The following is a 26,479-nucleotide window of genomic DNA, read 5'->3' as shown; positions in this document are numbered from 1 at the left end:
TTTGGGTATATACCAATAATGGGATTCACAATAAAAGAAAGGAGCAGTGTGAATCCACGAGAGTCAGACCAGCAGTTTAAGACCCTCTTCATAGCTCAGTTTCTGGTGCATGAAGAGATTCAATTAGCCTTCTTGCTCTCAGTTCTTAGAAGAATTTGAGAGGAATAAGAGCAATAACTACCTGTATTATTTCGTAGCCTAAGAACAGAGAAAATAGATATTAAAAAAACAGAAGCCAATTCCTTTCATCCTAGGATGTCTGAAAAGGAGAGATTCTATGGAGCATGGATGCAGAAAAGAAGGAGTTATGCCTATGAGAAAAAATAAACTCTGGACACAATCACTCAAGCCCAGAGAAACAACCGCTAAGAGCAATTAGCATCAATTCATTGTCACCAGGAGGGCACATACCAGAGAACCTGGGACAAAGCCTGGGATAGAGCGTTTAGCATTCTTAGGCTTACTGGTGCTGTGGTTCAACAGTCTTTGAGGAGATGGAGAGAACTGGAGACCACCACCATCATGTGTAAAAAGGATGCTATAGCAACAACAAGGCTGCAAAAATCAGCTAGAGTTTAGGTTGTACACCATTTGAAATCCAGCCTGTACTTGCTTTCTTGTGAAGGACTTGAGATGTGCTGAGATACCTTAAACATGTGAAGGTGACTCTTTTGAAAGGCAGAACTCTTCATGAACTCTTTCTACTCATTAGTTTTCCTATCACTTCACCATTAAAACTAGAAAAGAAGCTGCAGGCTATCTCAGGTAGCTTCTTATTTGGACACAATACCAATACTATAGACACAATTGAATGAGTGACTAAATCTTCCTGATTCTTCCATTGCACAGGGTCAATATGTCTCTTTGACTAAATAGCTGTGCTCTTGTTCAAAAAAAGCATGTAAACACAGGGCTTGATTTTGTTAGTCTCTATCCCAGAAAATTGGTGGATCACTCCTTGGCTTTTGTATAATTCAATGACTGGCTTTGCCACATCCTTGTACTGTCTTAGCCTTGCAGCAACTGCTTTGGGTTTATCATCCTTATGCTGGACTAATGGTTCACCAGCGATGTCATCAATTCCATATACACGAGGTGGATTGAATTGCAAGTTATATACCCTTCCACTAGGAGAGGATCTTTAAGTGTTTCAAATGGAATGTTCAACCTGATCACTAGATTCACTTCACAGATTTTGTCCAGGACATCAGCCTGTCCTAATGTCCTAGGAAAGCCATCTAGGAGGCAGTGCTGCCACATCTATTCTCCAACTCCAACATCATTAGGCATGCGATCACAGGTCTGGAACCAAAAGACCGTTCTCTATGTACTGCTTGGCCATGTCACCAACTCCAGTGTTGACCTTGATGTTCTCCTGCAAGCAGTGGCTACTAGAGAAATGTCGGAGGCCTAAGTTCTGAGCAATCCTCTCGCACAAGGTGCCCTTGCCCTAGGCAACCAGCAAGAGGATGACCGTACAGGAGTCTGGAAGCCATTGCCTTTGCTAGGAGGGGGTGGTCAAATGTATAGCCCAGATAGCAGTCCCAGAGGGAGCCCCAGAGGGTTTTGTTTCTTGGCTTCTACTCTGGCACCTTCTGTTCACACTGGGACTTGTCAACCACCTGCCCTTTGGCTGGAGGCAGAACTCCAGGAGGCTACCAACAGACCCTGCAGGGTGACCTTTTATTTTCAATTCTTAAAGACATTTCAGAAAATTAGGGCAGGCATGGTAGGTAATTTTGTAAGAGGAGGCATGCCTTTTTCTTAGGCATAAAATCACACTGTCGGTGTACCTGACACTTCAAGGATTCAAACCAAATCCTCTTTCTCCTTACAGTAATGTAAGCAACAAGGCAAAATTAAATAGGCACAGATTAATTTACTCTTGAAGGAGAAGAATAAAGGAGTGTCTTTATAAAAGACACTCCTTTATTATTAAAGACATTCTTTATTAAAGAATAAAGAAATATATATATATATATATTTCTATTGCTGAGTGCCTTTAAAGCCTTAGTTATCTCCAACCCTCCTATTCGCAGAACTAGTAGTACGCAGGAGAAGGCAAGAACAGAGGACAAATGTCCCAAAATCCCAAAGAGAGTGTGACAAAAGAGACTGACAAGATAGAAATGCAGAAATGAATCCAGGGGATTCACCTCTAAAAAGAAGGTGGGGAAAATGTCCTAAGCTTGTAAATTCTAGCTGCTGGATTGCAGGCTGTTTGGCATTTAAAATGGGTGTTTGTGATGAAGATGATGATAAATATGGGGTATTAGAAAAATATTATTAATATTTCAGATATTGGAAATTACTAAAATTAAATGAGCAAAATTGTAAAGAAGGTTGAGTATATAAAGGAATTCTAATTACATTTAGGGTTAGTCTATTTACCCTAACCTTAGCGCTGTTTTTGTGAGTTGCTTATAAAATCAGAAAATCATTTATGTGAGCTGCTTACAAAATTATTTATGTGAGCTGCTTACAGTTTTGGGAATAATGGTATATGGCTCTGCAGCATAATAATGCTTGTATGTATCAAGTTAACCTGTTTTTTTGTGTGTGATTTCAATAGGAAATCCTATTTGTGTGTGCTCTGTGTAATTCATTATTCATGTAACGTGGCCGTTTACTCACCAAATGAAGAAGCATTGCAGAAATTCCTCAGAACTTAAACACAGAAATAATATATATATATAATGCTAGGCATTGTTCTGAACATTATATAAGTATTAGCTGATTTAGTCCTTTTACAACAATCTTCTGTTGTACTATTAAGCCCATTTCATATTTAAGAAAATGAGGCATAAAGAGGTTAAATAACATAGACAAAGCAAACAATGAGTTAATGGTGGTGAAAAGAGTATTTGAACCCAGGCAGCTTGTCTCTGTTATCTATGCACGGCCGTAAGTTTGAATTGTCTCTGGGTTGAACCAAGCATCTGATTCCTTTGTCCTCAATGGGGTAGACTCAGCAATTGGAAGTAGGAAATGGGTTGCTCTAGAACTGAACATCAGCTGAACATCTGGGTGGCTCAACAGAAAGAAAGGAGACAAAAGTAATGTAATAAAAGTCAATAGATTTCAAAGAATACATTTCTCTTTGGTAGAAAGAGTTAATTACTACTGGGAAATTTTGGGTGTTATTTAATATTTACAAAGCCATTTCTAAGAGAAAAGGCTTGAAATCCCATTAGGTAAGTCAATCCAAGTTATTCTACAGCTGCCTTTAGTCCAAAAACACTTTATCACAAAATAAAACAGTAATAACCATGCATACTAATGACCCTGAGTCAACAAGAACCTCCCCCCCACACATATAAACACACACACACGAATATGTATACATTTATACAAGTCAATACATCAAAGATGTATGTGATCTACTTTAAAATATTTCCATTAATATCAAGTCAAAGAAATTGATGTTTGGATGCATCTTTGGGTAAACATCATGAATGTGAAATTCCTGATTCTTTCTATGTGACCCTCTGAACTGAATGTTTATAAAGTATAATATAAAATATTTTAGTATAATAAATTCACCTGCACCAATCTATTCAACTTCAAAAACTGTTGTTTACCATTCTTTTATCATCTGTACCTCTATCCCCTCTCTACCCCTCCTTGATTATTATTATTTATAATTTTTCTTATATACATTGTATATATACATTGAATTATATATATACACACACACATTGATAGAAATGTGCAAATCTTAGCGGCACAGTTTTGACTAATGCACATACACATGAAATCCACATTTTTTTTTTTTTTGAGACAGGGTCTCGCTCTGTCGTCCAGGCTGGAGTACAGTGGCATGATTTCAGCTCTCTGCAGCCTCTGCCTCACGAGTTCAAGCTATTCTTGTGCCTCAGCCTCCCAAGTAGCTGCGACTACAGGTGTGCACCACCACACCCAGCTAAGTTTTGTTTTTTCAGTAGAGACAGGGTTTTACCATGTTGCCTAGGCCGTTTTCGAACTCCTGACTGCAAGTGTTCCACCTGCCTAGGCCTCCCAAAGGGCTGGGATTAAAGACCTGAGCCACCATGCCCAGCCCCACATACTTATTGTAATATAGAACATTTCACCAGAAAGTTCCTTTATGTTATTTCCTAGTCAACCCTCCATCTCTTGTGGTAGTCAGCCTCTAAGATGGCCTGCAATGTTTACCACCTGTTGATATCATGCCACTGTGTAATGTCTTTCCACATTAAATAATGTTGACCAGGGTAACAATAGGATACTGTGGAAATGGGAGATGGAGTTTCTTTTTTGTGATTGGTTTATAAAAACATTGCAGATTTCTGGGTTTTTTTGTTTGTTTGTTTTGTTTTGTTTTTTTCTCCGTTGCCCAGGCTGGGGTGCAATAATATGATCTTGGCTCACTGCAACCTCTGACTCCTGGGTTCAAGCTATTCTCCTGCCTCTGCCTCCCAACTAGCTGGGATTACAGGCATGTGCAACCACACCAGGCTAATTTTTGTATTTGTGGTAGAGACAGGGTTTCACTGTGTTGACCGAGCTGGTCTTGAACTCCTTACCTCAGGTCCCAAACTGCTGTGATTACAGGCACAAGCCACTGTGCCCGGCCACCATTGCAAATTTCTCTAGGGGAAGCCAGCTGCCAAATTGTGAGGGCACTCAAGTAGCTCTATGGAAAGACCCATGTGGCAAGACACTGAGGCCTGCTGTCAACAGCAGGGAACCAAGACCTTTTGCCGACAGTCATCTTGGAAGTGAATAAACCAGCCCAAATCAAGTCAAATCTTGAGATGAGTGCAGCCCTGGCCAATGTACTGACCTCAGTCTTCTGAGAGATCCTGAACCAGAACCATTGGGCTATATCAGTCCAAAATTTCTGACCCACAGAAATTATTTGATAAAAATTCTTGTTATTTCAAGCTGTTAAATTTGGGGTGTTGGTTATGTAGCAACAGATACTACTAAACCCCTGCTATCTCTGTTCTGATTTTTTCGTTAAGATTAAATTTGTCTACTTTCGAACATCATACAAATAGAATCATACTGTGTTTTATTAAAAATAAAATTATGTAATTTAATTCTATTCTTAATAGTTTGAGCTTTTCCCTGAAAATTTGCTAATGAAATTTTTTGCTCACTGAATTACAAAAGAGCAGCAGCCAATGGAAAAAGCACCTCTCAACTGCCTAGCAATTTCTTATTTGAGTGTGCATGTATGTACATTCAAATGTGTATGTGTTTATTTAGATTTTTAAACGTATTTTCTTTTTCTTTAAGAGAAAAAATTTCTTTAAATCTGTAGGAGTGACCCTTTTGAGATGTCTTACATAACCTGGTTTCCAAGAGGACCTAACTCAGGGCCTTGAACCTAGTAGGTGTTCAATAAATATAAAATAAGGAAATATACAGTAAGTAAATAAGTAACTAAATCAGTTACTGCCATCAATTCTGATTGCCTGAGTGGTAGAGGTTCAGACTGTGTGATCCTTCCTACTCGTGTTACATTTTGTCACTCACACTTTCTAAACTTTCACAACACCTGTACGTTGCAAATCATACACATAGGTGTCAGACAGGGCCAACCTGAGCCTTCTGTAGCAATGAAAAGCAGCTGGGACCGTGTCTTGCATCATTGTGGACTTAAAGCACATATCCTACTTAACACCTGCAGGCTTTGGCTGGTAATTCTGTCCTCAGGAATGTCAAGACTAAGTCATAAAGATGTAAAGAAGACAATGCCTCTTTTCTGAACATAATCTCTCTTTGCCAACCTCTCTGAATAATACTGTTATTCGTTTTGGAAAGAATATGCGATGTGTAATTCCACATATAGGAAAATGTAGATGCATTTTATCTACAGCCAGTATACTGTGTGAAAACTATTCTATAATGAAAATTTTGAAAGAAGACTCTAGTCTGTTGCTTAGATGGTATGGAATTATAGAATCTGGCATTAGCAATGATGACTTCTTGGTAGTCCTTGGGCCATCTTTTCTCACACATTTGGGAGACTAGCTCAAATAGGAATGTTTATATTCGGTTACAGATGAATCATGAATTCAAAACATTGGGAAGATGGGCTTCCATAATAATTCTTAGAAAGCCAAGTTCACCTTGTGCTGATTTTAAAAAGTCTTTTTTAATCAAAACATGGTAAGAGAGTGTGTGTGTGTGTGTGTGTGTGTGTGTGTGTGTGTGTGTGTGTGTGTATAGAGAGAGACAATGTTTTGCTATGTTGCCCAGGCTAATCTTGAACTCTAGGCCTCAAGTGATCCTTTCACTTCAGCCTCTCAAAGTGCTTGGATTAAAGGTATGAGCCACCACACCCAGCCCTATACCTTTTCAAAAATATGTTTATCTTTCTTTAATTAAAAAAAAATTTAGGCTTATAATCCCAGCAATTTGGAGGCCGAGACTAGAGGATTGCTTGAGGTCAGGAGTTCAAGTGCAGCCTGGGTGACATGGCAAAACCCCGTCTCAACCACAAATACAAAAATTAGCCAGGAGTGGTGGTGCATGCCTGTAATCCCAGCTACAGGGGAGGCTGAGACATGAGAATTGCTCGAACCCAGGAGGCGGAGGTTGCAGTGAGCCAAGATTGTTCCACAGCATTCTAGCCTGGGCAGCAAAGTGAGACTCTGTCTCAGAAAAAAAAAAAATTGTACAGCTAAAAGTGGTTCATACTCATTGAAGCTGTTGCTAGGAGAGTGGAATGCCGAAAGCAGATAACCAAGACGTAAATTATTAAGGCTCCAAATATGATGGGACATGCCAAAAAGAAAAAAGAGCCAACTTGAAGGGGCTCCCATTGACTAAATCTGGGACAATTGGAACAAAAAAATTAATGATGATAGTTATGATCCATGAATAAAATAAGAATCCATGGACCCATGCTGATATAAACAAATCACTGAACAAACACATAAATGAAGGATTATGAAAAGCCATTTTTTAAAGTAGAATTCTTAGTAACATGCACAGGTTGATGGAAATAGAAAAATCATTATTTTGCAAACACCACAGTAATAATTTTTTTAAGATCAAGATTCATCAATGGATGATAAAATTAGTTCCTGAAAGTATTTACATAGTGTCGAAGTATCTTCCTGCAAGACAATCATTAGTTACAAGGAGAGAAATAGTAACTTTACAGTAGAAAAACCTGGCAGATACCACTTTAACCAAATGATCAGTTAGTCTCAAAGCTGAAGAAACACATTGATACCGTGCATCTTCTAACAAGCCCCAATGAAGAGGACACAAGATCATTTTTGTGGTATTCTTGCTAAAAAAATGCATAACCTGAATTTAATCATAAGCCAACATCAACAAGCCCAAGCTGAGATATGGCTATTCTACAAAACAACAGGCCTGTGCTCCTCCTAAATATCAAGGTCTGGAAAGGCAAAGGAAGACACAGAAATTGTCCGAATCAGTGCTTTAGAACTTTAGCATATATCATAAATACCTGGGAGAGCTTGTTAAAACTCAGATTGCTGGCTGGGTGTGATGGCTCACACCTGTAATCCTAGCACTTTGAGAGGCTGAGGTGGGAGGACTGCTTGAGTCCAGGAGTTCTAGACCAGCCTGGGTAACACAACATAGTGAGACTCTGTCTCTAACAAATATATATATATATAACAAATATATATATATATTTTAAATTAGCCAGGTGTGGGGATGTGAGCCTATAGTCCTAGCTACTCAGGAAGCTGAACGTGGAGGATCCTTGAGCCCAGGAGTTTGAGACTGCAGTGAGCTAAAATCCCACTACTGCATTCCAGACTGGACAACAGTGCTAAACCCTGTCTCAAAAGACAAAACAAACAAAACAGAACACAGATTGCTGACCCCCCAATCCCCACTCAGAGTTTCTAATTAGTAGGTCTGAGATGGGGTCTAGAATCTGCATATCTAACAAGTTCCTAGGTGACAACACATGCTGGTGGGCTGGGGATCCCCCTCTTTGAGAACCAATGTTCTAGAATGGGCAAGCTATGGCCCATCAGCTACGTTCAGCCTGTCTATTGTTTTTCTAAATAGAATTGTACTGGAACATAGCCACGCCCGTTTCTGTATACTCTATGGCTACTTTTGGCCAAGTTGAGTAGTTCTCATAGAGACTGTCTGGCCTAAAGAACACACAAAAATATTTACTATCTGGCCTTTTGTAGAACAAGTTTGCTGAACTGTGTTCTGTAATTTAGATTAACTAGGCAATATGACAATGTATGTGTGATCCTGTCTTGAATTAGAACCTACATAAGAAAAAAGGATATTTAATGAGACAATTGTCAAAATTTGAATAAGGTCTGTAGACTAAATAATGAATTTTATCAATACTACTTTTCTGGTTTTGGTTATCACACTATGATTATATAAGAAATTAACATTTCGCCCTGGCGCGGTGGCTCACGCCTGTAATATCCCAGCACTTTGGGAGGCCCAGACCTGCGGATCATGAGGTCAGGAAATCGTGACCATCCTGGCTAACACGGTGAAAGCCCGTCTCTACCAAAAATACAAAGAATTAGCTGGGCGTGTTGGCGGGCGCCTGTAGTCCTAGCTACTCGGGAGGCTGAGGCACGAGAATGGGGTGAACCCGGGAGGCAGAGCTTGCAGTGAGCCGAGTTCGCGCCACTGCTCTCCAGCCTGGGCGACAGAGCGAGACTCCGTCTCAAAAAAAAAGGAATTAACCTTTCTAGAACCTGGATGAAGAGTATATGGGAATTGTTTGTACAATTTTTGTAATTTTGTGTAAGTATAAAATTATTTTGAAATAAACGTTTAGAAAAAACCTAAAACAAACCAAAAAACCCAATTTTTGTCCCTTATAAGATTATATTACATAAGTAATTGGGCTGAAACTGTGTTAACAAAGTGTACTTGAGCTATGGATGATTAGTTACCTCAATTTGAATTGCTCCCTGAATGGTGAGGAAAATCACACTAATCCCCCAATTACAGAACAAGCTTCAATCTATGGCTCAGTAATTGATGTTGAATTTTACCCAGAAGTAGAAGACATTCTTTCTGCATTTCATAAAAAAGAAGCAGTTCACACCCAACTGGCCTCTCAACTACAGCTCTTGGTCAGGAGATATTGCTTGTCAGGAGCTATATATATACACACATACATACATATATATGTGTGTGTGTATGTATATATATGCATATATATGCAGGAGGATAGAAAAGAAGTGGGTAGAATTCACATCTATTCTAAAATTAACTCACAGAAATATGCAGGATATATAGCTATATATATATATATATATCTCTGCAGAACTGTACCTGACTGGCTCATAGTAAACATTTTTCTATTATCAATTGCTCTCATTGATACTATTATTGTGCTTGATTTTGTTGTAATGAAACTCCCAGATTGTCAGCTAGTGTCCTTGTAAGGACCAAAGAGGTACTGTTTGGGACACATATCAAGGTGTGCCTACTTCAGGCAACTGAGCAACATGGAGATTCTGCAGTGGGAAAGAATTTCAGCTTCAAGTACACCTTGTTACCCACAGACTTCCCTGTAATCCATTCTTGTGTTCCTTTCCCACTTCCCCTAGCAGACAGATGGCAAAGAGAAATTCATTCTAATTTTCTTTTTTCCTCTAGCCCAGACCTTTTAAACTTGGTGCAGATTCTTTCTGGGAACCAAACACATCTGTGATTTGTCCGGATTAAGTAAATAGCTTCAACAATTTCTAATCTCACATAATTTAAAAATAACAATTTTCTTTTAAAAGGATCAGGGCAATGTGCAATTTTTCTCCTTTTACATGACTTTTTGCTTTTAGTTTGCACTAACAATTTCTCCACTGAGGTCTCAGGCCTGGTACTTAAGCCTGCCCTAGGCACTGAGCTCAAGGAAAAGCTCTTTTGAGTAATAATGGAGCTCCCACTGCTCCTGCACATGCTCCCTCCTCAGGAAACTCAGAGTGCTCTTTCCTCCTGATTAGGCATGGTGGGTGACCTGATGCTGAGTTTCTGCCCTCTTGAAATTTGACGACCAATGATAGAAAAGAAGTGGGTAGAATTCACATCTACTCTAAAATTAGCTCACAGAAATAAGTTGGGGAAAGCTGACGAAGTCTCTAGAAGCATATTCCACCCACTGCAACCTTCTTTCTCTTAGATGGATTGCTACTAATTCCCCTTTTGCACATTTTCTTTAGTCCTTACAATATTAATACTAATGTCAGGTAGGCATCAGTGTCCTCATTTTCTAGGTAAGGAAATGAAAGCTTAAGGATAAATAATTTGCCTTGGAATATTCAGCTTGTAATTCTCAGTTTGTTCTTATCTAGCTTATTTTTGCTTCATTTATTTATCAAAGATTACAGGTAATGTAACAGGAGCACTCTTATGCTTACTGAACAAGGCCTACAAGGAAAGCCTTTCCAATCATCCACTGCTATTTTCAAATTCCCTTTTCCACACAGATCAAAACTTATAACAATGCACACACACACACACACACACACACACACACACACACACACACACCCTTATATAATAAATGATGCCAATACCAGCTCCTTCACACCCCAAAGATTTAGGGAAAGTCTAACTTTGAGCCTCAGCAGCCTCTTCTTCCAAATTCACACTTTCTCCCATGACAGTGTCGCTCATCTAAGGTTTTCTTTGGAAGAGAAAGCATCCTGCCATGTGGCTAAAGGCAGGGGCTGTGTTTTGGTAGAGAGGAGCAGAGATGACCTTCTATCCCAAGAGTGGGTGCTTTTGTTTGAAGGGAGAGTTGGCTGGCTGGCTGCTTCATGTCCCCTTTGACCTGATGATGGAACTTGTAAGCCTTGGAAGCTGTCAAGGAAGCCAAACAGTTGCAACGTCTTTGTTGGGTCAAGGGTATATCCACATTTCACAAGGGAGCACTGTATTGCATTTCAAAATAATTTTCTCAACAAACTTATTTTTTTGCCTATTAATTTTAATTTTTAAAAGTAAATGTAGGGATTGAGAATGTTGTGGTATGATAATGGCAATGTGGTTATTTTAGAAAATGTAAGTTTTTAAAGAGATGTATACTGAAATGTGTATGGATGAAATGTTATATAGCTTTAGCATACTCTAGCAACAATAACAACCAAAAAACCAGACAAAGCAAGTAGGAGAAAATCTTGATAATCACTGAATCTGGATGATGGATAAATGGGGGTTAGTTTTACTGTTGGTTCTACTTTTGTCTATATTTTTTGACATTTTTCATAATAATTTAAAAGAAAATGTGAAAGTGTGAGCCTGTAAGAGGATGTGTAGAGAAGGCAATAGGGTCATTTCCAAGGCTCTCCAGCTTCTACTTTTATGAGTATGTTTATTTTATTCTTTATAATAGAAATGTGAACTTACTCTCTGAGTCTCTGTTTTATTCATCATTTGTTTTACAGTCACCTATATTTTTAGAAGGTGGTAAATAGGTCATGAAATCCAACAAACAATGAGAAGGAGTGTAATTTCTAAAAGATTGGAACTCTATTTGGGTCTCTGTCCTGTTGCTTAGAGCAGAAGTTTAAGTATGTTGTTTAAGCATTAAATAAAAAGCAGATTTTTATGTAAAAAAGAACAACTAAAAACAGGTATAAGAAACACTTTGGTGTTTATTATAGGTGATATAATAATAAATAACGACATATGATACATAAGAGTATACAACATTAACAAAAATTATGTTAACAGAATATTATAAATATTGATGATAATGCTGTAGGTTATTATAATTTTCAATATAAAAACATATAATAAATATTGATATCCCACCATCATGTTGATAGCTCTGTGTACAATTAAGGAAGCAGCAATAGGCCTTGTGATCTCCAGCCTTCTTTCAGGTGATGTATTAAGTCAGATTAGGCTGGGTTATGCTGTGGTAACAAATTTTGCTTGCTTACTCAACTCTGTGTCTTTCATGTTACAAGAACTTGTGAAACAGACACCAAAACAAATATATTTCAGGTTGCCACAGCAGAGGACGAGAGAACTGTAGGGTTATTTGTCCCGAAGTAGGATGTATTCCTTTTACGTATTTGCCCATGGCTATTCAGTGAGCAGTAAATGTCTCTGCCACAGGTGGGTATATGACAAATGTAGCCCCACCCTAGATCTGAATCTGCTATCACTTCTGGCTAGGAAGATTCAAAAAGTCTTGGGAGAGAAGTTTTTTTGTTTTGTTTTGTTTTTTTGTTTTGTTTTGTTTTTTCCGAGACGGAGTCTTGATCTGTCACCCAGGCTGGAGCGCAGTGGCATGATCTTGGCTCAGTGCAACTTCCATCTCCTGGGTTCAAGTGATTCTCCTATCTCAGCCTTCTGAGTAGCTGAGATTACAGGTGCCCGCCACCATGCCCGGCTAATTTTTGTATTTTTAAGAGAGATGGGGTTCCACCATGTTGGCCAGGCTGGTCTCAAACTCCAACCTCAAGTGATCCGCCCTCCTTGGCCTCCCAAAGTGCTGAGATTACAGGCGTGAGCCACCGCGCCTGGTCTGGGAAAGAATTGTTTTTGTGGGATCTAGATTGAACAGTCTCTAGAGAAGCAGTGCTGGGAGTGGTGAGTTACCCTGCAGACAAAGAAAGAGCACTTAAATAATAAAGGACTAAATGTTTTAGAGATCAGTTTTGCTATAAAGCACAGGCCCTTTAGGAAACTCTGGGAAGAAAGACTGAAAATCTTTGTTTGTCAGTTTGTAGAGAGTCACGTATAACATGCTAAGGGGTTTATACTATGGACAAACTTACTGAAAGTGTTTGAAACTTAAATTGATACTACTATGGAATCAGAAGGGATAGTCTAACCATGCCATGCTATGGATAAGTGTTCCCCCAAACCTAGCAAAGTAAAGAGACTTGCCCACAGCCATATAGCTAATTAGTAAAACAACCAAGATTAACGTCCATTTTCTGAACCTAAATTCAGATTTGTGCAGCTACCCCATGATCTGAGAAGATTAATCTGGAAGTGGTACACAGCATGGATACCATGGTGGGGAGGCCAGAAATTTGGTGGGGGGGCAATTTAGAGGATATCCTTTTTTCTAAGTGAAGGAGAAAGGACTCCGAATTAGATCAGTTATTAAGAGAAACAGACGGAGAATTATGTGATTGGTGTTAGAGGGTCCTTTCTCATTCCTTCGTAATTCCATATACAAGGAATTGAGCTAAATTTATACTCCTACCTCTGATGAGGTTGGGAGGAAAAAATGAACATGTGTAGCTTCACATCACATTCTCTCTCCTTATTATCCTCCTCTGTTGTGCAGTGAGGAGGGACTGTGGTCAAACTTAGCTTTGACTGGGTGGATGAGTGATTCTGTGTCAGGGAGGAAGTGTTAATTAGCATGCTCATATGGCCATAAAACAAGCCACATTTTTAAACTCACCATTATCAGTAAGAAAGCTATTACCTAGTTGCCATATGTGTCTTTCATGCGTCTTAATTCTCAATTGGCTCTGAACTCAGGAGAAGAAAGAGTGGTTATTTATTATCCCCTTCAAATAGCAATAAAAGGAATAGAGGCTGTAAAAAGAGAATCATAGAATTTTAAAATGAAAAAAACAAAACAACACCTCAGAAATCATCCAGGTCAACACCTTCTATTTAAACAAAGAGGAACTGAGTTCCAGAAAGTTTGACATACCTGCATTTAAGTGTTGAGTCTACTTCAGAGATCTTTCTCCTACTTGATTGTGGATGAGATGGTAGTGGAAAAGAACAAACTATAAATAGAAATAAGAAACTAGCAGCATGAGCAGCAGAAAAATGGAAATGTCAGCCCAGAGCTATGAAGTTGTTTAAGATATTTAGTTTTCTTCAGGAAATTTTTCCGTTTTGGTAACCAAATGTCTCACTAATGCATTTATGCTTTCCACCTTTAATGGCATGTATTGAAAGTCCTTCCCCTCCTTCATGTCATGTAAGCATGTACTGAGAAAATACAAGTAAATATAGAGAATGCAAGTAAATATATATGGCATGCATAGAAAATATAGATAAATATTTATGGCTTAATTTTTTAATAAAGATTTTAATCTAACTGGAATTTTGGTATATGGTTTGAATTAGGTGTTTAAATATTCATGTCAAAATATTATTTAATGGAAAACCCATCCTTTTCTCACGATTTAAAATACCAGCTGTATCATATACTACTCGTATATGCCAGGGACTATTTCTGAACTGCCCTTTTTGTCCATCAATTTGTCTGGCTGCACCTTTGCCAACCCCACTGTATTGTAGGCAGTATTGGACTTCACATGAAAATCATCATAGTCAGCATGGGAAAAGGTCAGGCACTGGATTCCAACTTACTTGGAATCACTTAATCACTTATAGAGGTATGTCCATAACTTACAGAGGTATGTCCATAACTAAGTGAATGGACCCTCTTTGAGCCTCAGTTTATTCATCTGAAGAGTAATAAGAATTATTCCTAACTGACAGAATTGCTCTGAAGACCAGAAAAAATACGTATAAAGTGCTTGCTACTCTTTCCTGCACAAAGAGGAGAGCTACCATTATCATTGGCTTCTGAATGATGGGGGAAAGAGATGAGGTTTGTGAGGGACAGAGAGAAGAGGAAGCCCAAGAACAGTGCTTTGAAGGATACTTTATTTAGAAGAGTAGAAGCAGGAAGAGGAATCTGAAAGAAATGATGGAATGTTAGGAGAAAGAGGGGAAAAAGAAGTGGCAGGCTAAAGAAGGGAAAAAAAGGGCCGGGCTCGGTGGCTCAAGCCTGTAATCCCAGCACTTTGGGAGGCCGAGACGGGCGGATCATGAGGTCAGGAGATCAAGACCATCCTGGCTAATACGGTGAAACCCCGTCTCTACTGAAAAATACAAAAAACTAGCCGGGCGAAGTGGCGGGTGCCTGTAGTCCCAGCTACTCGGGAGGCTGAGGCAGGAGAATGGTGTGAACCCGAGAGGAGGAGCTTGCAGTGAGCTGAGATCCGGCCACTGCACTCCAGCCTGGGTGACAGAGCAAGACTCCGTCTCAAAAAAAAAAAAAAAAAAAAAAAAGAAGGGAAAAAAAAAGTTTAGTCAATAGTGTCAAATATCTTGCATCGGTCCAGAGAGATGAGTGGTGAAAAGAGGCTAGTGTTTAGAGTTTCACCTTTTACTTCCTTTAAGATGACATTTTCAGGGTTACGCCTGGGCTGAAGCGTGTCATCATGGTTAACTCCATTTGCTTGTTCTTATTGGTCTGTTTATTTTAACTGACCTCATGTCATCTATCTGTTATGACTGTTTGTGAGAAACCAAAGTCAATTCAACATCAGCAATCAACAACTTGAGGGTCTTCAGGACCACTGCTACAGCTCATCCCCCAACCCAATAAAGCAAAGCCTAGGTTTCCTAAGATGACATTTATAACCGTCATGATTTGAGCCTAAGGACTGTCTCAACTTCATTCCCTGTTATTGTTTGTTAGGTATCTTTTGCCCCATTCCAAAGGAACCTGTTCTTACACACTGCTCTGCCTTTGCTCAAGCTACTGTTTACCTATGTGGAATGTTAGCTCCCTATATTCAAGGCCCTGGTCCAATGCCACTCTTTTCACATGGCCCTCCTTTTCTTGGCTAAAAGAAATATTCAATGTTTCATTTTCAGTCTTTCGAGACAGCCTGGCCAATGTGGTGAAACCTCATCTCTACTAAAAATACAATTAAAAAAAATACACACACAAAAAATTATCCAGGTATCGTGGCGTACGCCTGTAGTCCCAGCTACTTGGGAGGCTGAGACATGGAACCCAGGAGGTGGAGGTTACAGTGAGCCGAGATCAGGCTACTGCACTCTAGCCTGGGCGACAGAGCAAGACTCCGTCTCAAAAAAAAAAAAAAAGAAAAAAAATGTAATGGGAATTCCCAGGCCCTATCCCTCCAGTGGTCTAGAGTCTAGGACTTTGTATTTTCACCTGCATTCTAGCTGATGATGATGCAGTAGTAAGGGACTGCACTGAGAAACATTTTTGTAGTTAATTTTTTTTTTTTTTTTTTTAGAAATGGGTCTCATTCTGTTGCCCAGGCTGGCTGGAGTGCACTGGCGTGATCATAGTTCACTGCAGCCTTGAACTCCTGGGCTCAAGATATTCTCCCACTGCAGCCTTCTGAGTAGTTAAGACTAGACGCACATGCCACCACACCCATCTAAGTGAATTTATTTTTATTTTGTAGAGATGGAGTTTGCTATATTGCACAGACTGGTCTTGAACTCCTGTCTTCAAGTGATCTTCTTGCCTCAGGCTCCCAAAGTGCTGGGATTACAAACCTGAATAACCAGGCCTGACCCATTTTTGTATTCTTTGAGGGAGTTATTTCTTTCTACTTTGTATTACACACTACATGTTTTGCAGAATGGTCTCTGGAACAACTTGTCTATATCTGTCCTAGCTTACACATGTTTCCGATGAATTGACATTTCTGTGCACCAAGGGTTTTAAAGTTGGAAAGGGGATCTGTGTTGGTTGGTGAGCCACACCCAAAGAGGGAAGCAGCATTAATTATCCATCTTCTTCTCCTCCAGCTATGGCTCCAGGGCAGGCCCTTAACTTGTGCAAGAATGCTTCTTGCTCAGCATGACAGATATTGGTGACCACTTGAGCCACACAGATGGTCATGTAATCATCTGAACAGGAAGGAAAATCCTGCTGTAGTGTCAGTGGAATTGTGTAAGTGTAATTGTGTCAGTGGAATTGAGTTTGGGTGAGCCAGTCCAGAAACTGTTCTACCTAACTTTTTTACTTTGGAGATAAAGACTTTTGAGGGCAGGATTTGTGTCTAGTTTGTATTAGTCTTCACATGGTATTCAACACATTTTTGTTGAATGAAAAAGAAAGTAAATATACACTACTTTGATCTGGGAAAACAAGCACATGAATACTCTGAAGCCAATTCCAAGATGGGTTTGGAGGGAGTGACTTTGATTAAATGACTTATCCCCACATGTGCTCTGTTTTTTCTTTGTAAATGGAAACTTGTAATGCCTGTCTACTATATATTTTACTTTTTAAAGAAACCATAAGGTATTTTAAACCTCTTGGCTATGTGTGTATTTCATAAACATTTTGCATTATTAATAAGCTTTTACTTACAATTCACAGTTATGTCTGCTAAATTCAACACTGTAAATCCACATCCAACTTTATAAAGCATAATAAATTTGATGATTGCTTCTTGCATTTTGCTTGAAAAGGGTTACTCTAGCTATTTCCTTAATCATACTTCTTTAGAGGAATTAAGGACCATGGGAGACCAGGTAACAGAATTTTAAAAGAAATTTCTGTCAAATCTTGGTTCGAACCCCATTTTCTGCCCTAAGCTTCAGCTTTCTTATCTATAAACTGGAGTTAATACCTGCTTCTTAGGAGAGTGAAGATAAAATAAAATAATGCATGCAATGTATGAGGCTTAGCCTGTTATTATTTGGCAGATGCAAAGGCAGATACACTGAAAGGCTGAAATGGAATTGCTATTGGAAGGTGAACTAATCAAAAGGCACCTTCAAATCTGTACATTGATTTAGAAAATTTAAATCGCAACCTTTCTTAAATACGTAGTATGCGAATCATTGTACAATTGTATTCTGAAGAATAGTATCGAGTGGTAATAATTTTTATTATCTCATGCCACCTGGTGTCTTGACCAAGCTACTACAATCCGTAACTGTGAGTTTTTTGGGCTGGTGAGGGGGGTTTGTTTTATTTTGTTTTCTGAGAGATAAGGCATCTTCCATAATTATGAATTTTTAATAAAAACAATCCTAGTTAATATTACTAGACTTTTTTTCTGGAACAGGCACATATACATCTTTTACATGTGTTTACACGTGTAGATTAATTCAACACTTATTGAGCGATTGGTATGTACAAGTAAATTGTATGTATCATGTGATCTTGTCATCATGACATCCTTCTAGGTAGTTTTAATATTCTCTCCATGAGACTTGAAGGGTTAAATGATACACTCAAGGTCATTCAGCTAGAAACAGAACTGGTATCTAAACCAATTACTTATCTCACTGTGTCTATTACAGCACATAACAGTTAATTTACCCGAACTTATTTGTACAGCCAGTTTTCTTTTACAAGATGATCCTTTGAATATAGCAACCCTACCAAGAATCTTTAATAGAGTTGCTTTCTTTGGGGCTGAATGTTTATTCCATTTTAATTTCTCAATTCAACTTTTAGTTATATCTCTTTGAAACACTTTTTTGTGGTTGCTCTAGGAATTGTAAGGAATTATTGCTCTAGGGATTCATTCTTAACATATCACTTCTACTTAGATTCAATATCACATTACTTCACGCAAACTATAAGAATCTTGACAGTATACTTCCATTTATACTCCATCCTTTATCCTATTATTGTCTTATATTTTACATCTAAATACATTACAAACCCCACAACACAGTGTTATAATTTTCACTTTATTTATTTTATTTTTTATTATTTTTTAAAGATGGGGTATTGCTATGTTGCCCAGGCTGGTCTCGGACTCCTGGGCTTAAGCAATCCTTTAACCTCAGTCTCCCAAAGCCCTAGGATTACAGGAGTGAACCACCACACCCACCCACAGTTTTTACTTTAAATAGTCATCTGTCTTTTAATGGAATTAAGATGTGAAAAAAGATGATACCTTTTAAATGTCCTCACCTACTTAAGGCTTTTGATTCTTTTCACTCCTTTCATCTAAAAATCATTTCCTTTCTTTCATTTCTGATCTGGTAATTTGATTCTTCTCTTTTTTCTTGGTCAATCTAACTTAAAGTTTGTCGATTTTTTTTTTTTTTTTGATGTTTTCAAAAAACCTAGCTTTTGGTTTCATAATTTACTCTTTTTTCTATTCTTTATTTCATTAATATCTACTCTAATCTCTATTATTTCCTTCCTTCTGATTGCTTTAGACTTAGTTTATTCTTTTCCCCCGCCCCTAGTGTCTTAGGCCAGGAATTTGGGTTATTGGTTTGAGATCTTACTTCTTTTTTAACTAGGCATTTACAGCTGTAAATTTTCCTCTAAGCACTACTTTAGTTACATATGTTTTAATATGTTTTATCTTTGTTTTCATCCATCTGTAAGTATTTTCTAATTTCTTGTATCAGTCTGTTGTCACAGTCTTATAAAGAAATACCTGAGACTGGGTAATTCATAAAGAAAAGAAGTTTAATTGGCTCACAGTTCTGCCGGCTGTACAGGAAGCATGGTTGGGGAGGCCTCAGGAAACTTGCAATCATGGCAGAAGGTGAAGGGAAACCAGCATATCTTACATGGCTAGAGCAGGAGGAAGAGAGATGGGGGGAGGTGCTACACACTTTTTAAACAACCAGATCTTGTGATAACTCACTTTCATGAAAGAACAGCACCAAAGGGGAAATCTGCCCCCATGATCCAATCACCTCCCGCCAGGCCCCACCTCCAATATTTGGGATTACAATTTGACAAGAGATTTGGCCTGGGACACAGACCCAAACCATATCATTTCCCTTGGATTTATTTTTTGACCCATTTGATTTTTAATTTCATTCTTTATTCCATTGTGGTCAGAGGAAATAATACTTTGCATTATTTCTATTCTCTTTTTCCTTTTTGTTTTAGAGATGGGGTCTCACTATATTGCACAAGCTGGAGTGCAATGGCTATCTACAGGTGTAATCATAGTGTACTACAGCCTGAAATCCTGGGCTCAAGTGATTCTCCTGTCTCAGCCTCTTGAGTAGCTAAGACTTTAGGTGCACACCACCATGTCCAACTCTTTCTATTATTTTAAATGTATTGAGGTTTACTTTATGGCCAAACTGTATCTTGGAGAAGGTTCTATATACACCTGAGAAAAATGTAGTCTGGTGTTTTTAGGTGGAGTGTTCTATAGATATCTGTTAGGTCTAGTTGGTTTACAGTGTGTTTAAGTCTTCCATTTCCTTGCTGATTTTCTGTCTTGTTCTACCCACTATTAAAGTGAGTTATTGAAGTTCCGACCATTGTTATAAAATTGTCCATTTCTCCCATCATTTCTGTCAGTTTTTGCTCCATGTATGTTGGTACTCTGTTGTTAGGTACATATATGTTTATAATTGCTTACATTTTCGTGATGGATTGACCCTTTTGTCTTCATAAAAATATACTTCTTTATCTGTAGAAACACTATTTTTGTTTTAAAGTCTATTTTTTTCTAATATTAATATAGCCTCTCTACCTTTCTTATGGCTGGTGCTTGCAAGATATATCTTTCTATTCTTATACGTTTAGGTATTTGAATCTAAAGTGTGTCTTCTGTAGTCAGCATTTATTTGGATCTTGATTTTTCATCCAGTCTAACAATCTCTGCTTTGTATTGTCTATGTTCTTTTTTTTTTTTACCTCTGTTAAAATGATTATTTTTTCCATTTACCTCTGTTAAAATGATTACTTTTTCCTTTTTCAGTATGTTGATACGGTGAATTGCATTCCTTGATTTTCAGATGTTAAATCAATCTTGCATTCCTATGAATTCTTATGCCCATTTGACCTTGTTGTACTGTCATTTTTATATATTGCTTTATTATATTTGCTTTTTTTAAAAAAAGATTTTTGCATCTATCCTCATGAGGAATATTTGTAGTTTTCTTGTAGTGTCTTTATCTGATTTTAATATTAGGTTAATGTTATCATAAAATGAGTTGGGAAATATTACCCTCTCTTCTATATATTGGAAGATTTTTTATATAATTGGTATTATTTCTTACTTAAATGTTTGGTAGAATTCACCAACGAAGCAATCTGAGCTTGAAGTTTTGTTTGTTGGGATGTTTTAAGGTATAAATTTAGCTTCTTTTGTAGATTTAGAACTATTCAGATGATCTTTCTGCTCTAAATAAAGCTTTTTCTAGACTCCCTCTACCTGTGTGAGCCTAATGTTGTCTGTTTATTTTTCATTTTCCCATACATTTTTAGTTTATAGACGTCTCTGTCCTAACTATGCTGTATATGTAAATTGTGTGTGTTTAATTTGCTCCCCTTTATTCTTTCTTTTTAAAAGAGAGGATGTAAGAATATTCAGATTTACGAAGCCAACATTGTCTACAGAAATTCAGAAGTACATTTAAGTAGTCTTCTAGTGGCAATTTTCCAGTCTCTGTTCAGAGGAAGTACTTTCATGGTGGGATTTTTTTTTTTTTTTTTTTAATGACTAGAGGGACCACATGGGTACTTCCTGGGCAGGAAGTACCTGCCAGGTACTTCCAGTATAGTCGGTAGGTCTTTTTTTGGCTTCCAAGCATCAATTGTCCCTTTGGTTGGTAGCAGCCCCTTGAGTTATGTCTGGGAAATCTTTTTTACTTTGTATATAGTCTTGGTCAATAGGATACCCTACTGTTCCTTAGTCAAGGGATAGCAATGAACTAATCTCGTCTAGTCAGATTCTCTCTCCTAGAAACTGAATCTTGAGCAGCATCACATAAAGACGTTGGAGCCAATTCATCTTATGAGTTTTAATATTCTTACACATCTCTAAATTAACTCCCGTTACCTGAATCTCTGGGGCCATCCTGGTTTCTGTTCTTTCTGAGTCTGTTTGTTTCTTCAATTTTTGTGGGCCATCCTGTATTTTGAAAAGTAATCATAATTCTGGGTAAGTTAGCAAGAATTGATTTCAGTAGTTGTAACCTAATGACCCTACTTGATAAAAGAGTGAGTGGGGAAAGGTAGTAACTGTTCTTTTCTGGACAGAGAACACAGTATATATAAAGGCTGTTTGTTTTTTATAGGGTTTGTTTGTATCATAGGTGGACTATTTATATCAAAGACACTGGATGGGGGAAAGCTTATTAGAAATGCAGATAGTCTACCCTAGGCCTACTGAATAAGAATTTCTCAGCATGGGGCCTAGAAAATCTAAAATTTGAACAAGTTCCTCAGGGATTACTCTGAGAAGTAAATTTGAGAAACACAGCATAAGGCCACACATTTTGAAATATGAAAAATACAAACTGGAAAACTTTAAACTGCTTAAACTCAACTTAGTTTAATCTCTTTGATCCTATGTTCTCATCTGTAAAGTGAGTGTAGTAAGACTTTGTCATCAGTTGTTTTAAGAGATTAAAATGTGCATAGAAAAGATTTTGGTGTTTCCTCGGTAGAGGAGAGTTGCATCAATTTTAGGTGTTTAGATTCTAAAACCTAAGTGCATGGTAAAACTTGTGACTAGGTAAAATTACAGTTGAAAATAGTTTAAATCCACAATAATCATGTGTAGCTACATTTATGCATCATGTTGTAGAAAATGCACTTTTAGTAAGTATATTACTAAGAATGTTTCCTGAAGAGTTAGGATATGTTAGAATAGCTGAACACCATGTAAAGTAGGTTTGTGATTTGAAGTCATGTTCTATTTTTAAAAGATACAAATATACATTCTTAAATTGTTTCTCAGTCATGCTCCAGGTCAAACAAGTATGGAAGAAGGGCAGGTGATTCTCCACGTAGTGCCATTCCAGTGACAGCTTATGGATGCTCTAGTTTCTGAAATGTTACTACCTGATGAGACAGAGGAAGAGAACTAGAGAAACGGCTACCAGGTATTAAATTCTTCCACCCAGGAATACCCATCTATACTTGTGGTCAAATTCATTGATTGGCAAAGCAAGACACATTGCTATGCTGGATTTCAGTGGCTAGGGAAGTTCAATCTACCTGAGTTCCTAAAAGCAGAGGGAATAGAAACATTGGTATCAATACTGTTTTCCACATGGGGTCTAGATATTGTATGTTTTGAAAGCTCCCTAGGTGATTCTAATGTGAAGTCAAGGTGGAGCACCACTGGTTCAGGGCTTATACTCTTTGAAAGAAAGGAAAGAATCAATTGCTCTACTTAAAGTATCGTGTTAATTTGGGTAGGTTAAATGTGTGCATTGTGTGACATTGGCTGACTTCTATTTTACCTGTGTTTAGGAGTGGCTTTACATGGTGAGGAGATCAAATTGTCAAGGGTCATTGGTGGTGACCACTGCCTGCCTGCCCCTGTGCTCTTCTCTCTTTTTCCACACTGGTCATCACCTGGTGTTCCCAATAAAGTTTGTGATGGAGGTAAGGTAAGATATGGGTCTCAAATTTCTTTTGTCCCAGTATTCACAATTATGTAAGCCCGAGTTTTAATTAAGCTTTGAGAAACGTGGCAGTACTCATAAATTACCTGGGGGAATTTTAAAAAATCACTACTGTTGGGCTGGTATGTATTTTTACAGATGAGTAGCTCTCTCTAAAACACTGTTTTACATACGGGCAGATATTAATATTTGGAGCCATTTTCTGAGCCATTGATTGTATCTAAATCCTTCCACTGGACTGAGCCCAAACTTCCAATAATGTCACTTTTTGATGCCCCTTCTTCTGTCTATATAGCATGGTTCAAAGTGTTTGAAAGACTGATCACAGTGCATCTCAGGCCCCTGCAGGACATAAGAAGCCAGAGAGAAGTTGCTAAGATGCCGAGGAGGGGGAAGAAGGAATAACTCACATGCTAGATGGGACAGGTGGCTTAGATGAGGGATTGTCTTAAAATAATGTTGATTAAAACACTGTCTCTGGCACATGTGAGGCTCTCAGTACACACCAGTGAATGGTAGAATCAGAATTTTTAAAATTAGAAGTACCCTAAACCACCTGTAAATGAAGCATAAATCCTCCCAAGAGGCTTCCTGAATAGTGTTCATCCATTCTGTGCTTGACTATTTCAATGATAGAGAATTCATTACTTCCCATGACAGTCTACTTAATAAGAAGTTCTTTATATTACACTAGAAATTGCTTCTTCCTGTTTCTTATTCTTCCCTTCGGATCTAAATAGTAAATTTAACCCCTCTACAAGGGAGCCCATCAAACTTTGAGAGAGAATTAATACATCACTTTTAAAATCTTATCTAGACCAAATATGTCTAGATCTTTAACCCTTCTCCAACTGACTTTAGGTCATATAACAGTTTATAAAAACTCTTTAACAATGTAAACATCCTCCTAATAGTTTATCAAAAGTATTCATCCAGTTAGCTTCTGTTCTTGCAACCATGTCTCTGACTGTTATGCCCCTGCCCCCCAAAAGATAAGCTGAGCTTGACACTCCCCTACCCCAAACCCAGTACCTAACCCCTAGTCCTCAGAATTTAAGCTTATTTGGAAATAGGGTCATGGCACATGTAGTTGATTAAGTTAACATGGCACATGTAGTTGATTAAGTTAAGATGACGTTAGATTGGAGCAGTGTGGACTTCTAATCCAATATGACTGGTGTCCTTATAAGAAGATAGCTACACAAAGATGTGGAGACAACATGTGGTAATAAAGGCACATCCTGGATTTATGCAGCTGCCAGCCAAGGGATGCCAAAGAATTCCAGAGAACCAACAGAAGGGAAAAGAAGAATTTTCCTACAGGTTTCAGAGGGCACATGGTCCCACTGACACCTTGATCTTGGACTTGATCAGAATCACAGACAATACATTTCTGCAACCAGTGTGTGCTACTTTGTGACAGCATCCCTAGGAAACAAATACACTGGCTTTGACTATGTTCTGGACTTTCTTTTGATCCCAGCAGGATCATTCCATGTAGTAATTCAGTGAAGTAAGGAAAATCAGGGAGCTTTTCCATTATCCCAAGTCCTTAGTTGAAACCGATTTCATATAAACAGAGTCTGTAAACTAATACACTTGATGTTAAACATGCTGTAGGGGGAATGAATCTCTTAATCAACATATTTAGATGTGCAAATACAACTTTATTTTTCTATAATTTAATTTTTAAATAATAGTGCTACTGATATATAATTTAAATATCATGAAATTCATCCTTTTAATGTACAGTTCACTGGTTTTTAGCATATGAAGTTGTGCAACCATCAACATTATTTAATTTTAGAACATTTTTATCACCCCAAAAATAAACTATATGCATTAGCAGTCATTCCCCACTTCCCGTCTCCGTTGATTTGCCTATTCTGGACTTTTTACAAATGGAATTGTGTAATATATAGTATTTTAAACTGACTTCTTTCACTTAGCATAATGTTTTCAAAGTTCATCCATGTAACACTACTTCATTACTCTTTATTGACAGATGATATTCTATTTACGTATATATCATTTTTGTTTAACCATTCATCATTTCATGGGTATTTGGATTATTTCCATTTTTTTTTGCTATTATGAATAGTGCTGCTACGAATATTTGTGTACCAGCTTTGGTGTACACCCTTTTTCATTTTTCTTTGGTGTATACTTAGGAGTGGAATTGCTGGGTCATAAGATAACTATGTTTAAAAAAACAAGAGAGGAAGAGAAATAGAAGAACAAAATTAAAAAGATAACTGTGTTTAACATTTTGAGAGACTGATAAGCTGTTTTCCATAGCAGCTGCATCATTTTACAGTTCCACCGGCAATGTACAATTGTTCCAGTTGCTATACAGCCTCACTAACACATGTTATAGATTTCTTTTTATTTTAATCATCCTAGTGGATATGAAGTGGTATCTCATTGTGGTTTTGATTTGCATTTCTTTAATGATTATTGATGTTGAGAATCTTTTCTTATGTTCATTGGTCACTTGCATATCTTCTTTGGAGAAATGTCATTCAAATCCTTTGTCCATTTCTTTAAATAGGCTATTTTTTTTAGAGCAGTGTTAGGTTCACAAAAAATTTGAAAGAAGGGTGCAGAGAATTTCCATATACTTTCCCCCAAATAAAGAACTTCCTTAATCATCAACATTTGCACGGCAATGGCACATTTGTCACCATCAAGGAACCTATATTAACACATAGTTGTCAACCAAAGTCCATAGTTCACATTAGGGTTCACTCTTGGTGTTGTACATTCTATGCATTTGGACGAATGTATAACGACATATTTATATGTCTGCCATTACAATATCATACAGAATATTTTCCCTACCCTAAGAATCCTCTGTGATTTTCCATTTATCCCTTCCTGCTCCCAACCCTTGCAACTCCTCACCTCTTTTATTCTCTCCATAATTTTGCCTTTTCCAGAATGTCATATAGATGGATTCATATAGTATGTAGCCTTTTTAGATTGGCTTCTTTCACTTAGTCATAGAAATTTAAACTTCTTCCGTGTCTTCTCATGGTTAAATATTTCTTTTTCTTTCTTTCTTTTTTTTTTTTTTGAGACAGAGTCTCACTCTGTTGCCCAGGCTGGACTGCAGTTGCGCAATCTTGGCCTACTGCAACCTCAGCATTCTGGGTTCAAGCAATTCTCCTGCCTCAGCCTCCTGAATAGCTGGGACTACAGGTGCATATCACCACACCCAGCTAATTTTTGTATTTTTAGTAGAGACGGGGTTTCACCATGTTGACCAGGCTGGTCTCAAATTCCTGACCTCAGGTGATCCACCTGCCTCGGCCTCCCAAAGTGCTGGGATTACAGGCATGAGCCACCACGACCAGCTTAATATTTCTTCTTAGTGCTGAATAATATTCCATTAAGTTTA

The 26,479-nt window shown here is 37.9% G+C and overlaps 1 long non-coding RNA gene and 1 pseudogene across 1 annotated transcript; one reads left to right on the top strand and one right to left on the bottom strand.

Moving 5' to 3' along the window:
- Positions 1-688: 688 nt before the first annotated feature.
- Positions 689-1,444, bottom strand: LOC102122426 (adenylate kinase 4, mitochondrial pseudogene; annotated as a pseudogene).
- A 15,083-nt stretch (positions 1,445-16,527) lies between these two features.
- LOC123572807 (uncharacterized) lies at positions 16,528-24,856 on the top strand. The gene is made up of 3 exons (XR_006697336.2): positions 16,528-16,666; positions 22,407-22,551; positions 22,925-24,856. It is a non-coding gene; the product is annotated as an uncharacterized lncRNA (long non-coding RNA).
- The last annotated feature ends 1,623 nt before the right edge of the window (positions 24,857-26,479 follow it).

This window comes from Macaca fascicularis, chromosome 4 (assembly GCF_037993035.2).
Source record: "Macaca fascicularis isolate 582-1 chromosome 4, T2T-MFA8v1.1".
NCBI classification, from domain to species: domain Eukaryota; kingdom Metazoa; phylum Chordata; class Mammalia; order Primates; family Cercopithecidae; genus Macaca; species Macaca fascicularis.
The sequence above is the reverse complement of the archived record's forward strand: the minus strand, read 5'-3'. Positions and strand labels throughout refer to the sequence as shown.